Source organism: Ambystoma mexicanum, chromosome 3q, assembly GCF_040938575.1.
Source record: "Ambystoma mexicanum isolate Mex_15411 chromosome 3q, UKY_AmexF1_1, whole genome shotgun sequence".
Lineage (NCBI taxonomy): Eukaryota > Metazoa > Chordata > Amphibia > Caudata > Ambystomatidae > Ambystoma > Ambystoma mexicanum.
In genome coordinates, this window is record NC_090926.1 from 881,072,152 (window position 1) to 881,073,063 (window position 912).

The 912-nt window shown below is 61.2% G+C and overlaps 1 non-coding gene across 1 annotated transcript; it reads right to left on the bottom strand.

Annotated features, from left to right (window-relative positions):
* Positions 1 to 329: 329 nt before the first annotated feature.
* LOC138448132 (5.8S ribosomal RNA) lies at positions 330 to 480 on the bottom strand. Its single transcript, XR_011259991.1, has one exon. It is a non-coding gene; the product is annotated as a 5.8S ribosomal RNA (ribosomal RNA).
* Between the last annotated feature and the right edge of the window lie 432 nt (positions 481 to 912).

A 912-nucleotide genomic window follows, 5' to 3' on the forward strand; every position in this document is an offset into this window, starting at 1 on the left:
TCCTGCATCGGCAGCCGTGGGACACCAAAGACGGCCGTGCGGCCAGGTGCCCCGGGGTAGGGTGAAGGTGCGCCAGGCTTTTTTAAAGCCTGCTGCCGCTGCCGCCACCACGTCCGGGGTGCGTCGGCCACCCGCCCCTCCCGAAACCAGCATGAGGCGGGGAAACTGGGGAGGCCAGGACGCGTCTGCAATGAGCTTGCACGCCAGATCCAAGGATCCAGCGACGGTGCTGATCGGGGTCTGACCTTAGGGGGATGAATGGAATGGGGTCCGTGCGACAGCCCCAGCCATGCCCGTGAGAGGGAACCCCGGGGCAATTGATGTACAAGCGACTCTCAGACAGGCGTAGCCCCGGGAAAAACCCAGGGCCACATGGTGCGTTCAACGTGTTGATCAATGTGTCATGCAATTCACACTAATTCTTGCAGCTAACTGCGTTCTTCATCGATAAACGAGTCGAGTGATCCACCGCCAAGAGTCACAGGCAGATTTTTTTTGTTCCAGACGTCAGCCTGACCCTGCCAGTGCAGGAAAGGTCAGGGGAGGTAGCGCCGCCTCTGGCAGGACAGCCCAGCGCCCTGTCTAGCTCAGCCGAAACCATTGTGGTTTAAAAAAAAAAAAGAATCCAGGTGCTCAGCCTGGGAAGCCTGAACGCCACCTGCAGCAGCACAGCACTTCCCAGGGGGATGGAGGTAGGCCGTTCCGCCACCTGCCCACCCGGCCCGATCCACTCATCCTTCCCCGACCCCTTCCGCTTCCCTTTTGGGGGGGTGGGAGACGGACAGCGAGGCAGCCCAGAGACAGCACAGACAGGGGGTCGGGTGGGACAGTTGGAGTCTTTAAACCCCAGCCCGGCCGCATAGGGCCCAGCTCCAGGTACTTGGGCAAGAGGGAAGGTCACCCACTGTGCCA